The sequence below is a fragment of the Acanthisitta chloris genome, unplaced genomic scaffold, assembly GCF_000695815.1.
Source record: "Acanthisitta chloris isolate BGI_N310 unplaced genomic scaffold, ASM69581v1 scaffold27792, whole genome shotgun sequence".
In the NCBI taxonomy this organism is placed as follows: Eukaryota; Metazoa; Chordata; class Aves; order Passeriformes; family Acanthisittidae; genus Acanthisitta; species Acanthisitta chloris.
In genome coordinates, this window is record NW_008662579.1 from 4,956 (window position 1) to 5,351 (window position 396).

Consider the following 396-nt stretch of genomic DNA (forward strand, 5'->3'; position numbering starts at 1 on the left):
ACGAGGACTGAGGGACCTGGGCCGGAGTCCCTGGTCTGGACAGATGGACACAGCTCTGCCCCAGTGACCGTCGAGAGATGTCTCCTGCCAATCAATGTTTTATTGTCACTGATGATCCTCTGGTGCCTTAGATCTGAATGTTCCTCCCCATGGGGTCAGGGAACATTTTTTTTTTTTCTTAAAAAGGGTGAAATTGGATCAGTTTGTTTAATCACTTCTGCCCAGAGCCAGTCAGGTGAAATCCTCCAGCAATTCGCTTTGTCCCGTGTCTCTGAGTTCCAAGAAAGTTGTTTTATTCCTCAGTGTTTTAGGTTTTTAGGTACCTCGAGGCCAGGCATCACTTCGGGGGTACCTGGGCTGAGGCCTCGGTGTCACCATGAGACTGGGGAATCAATG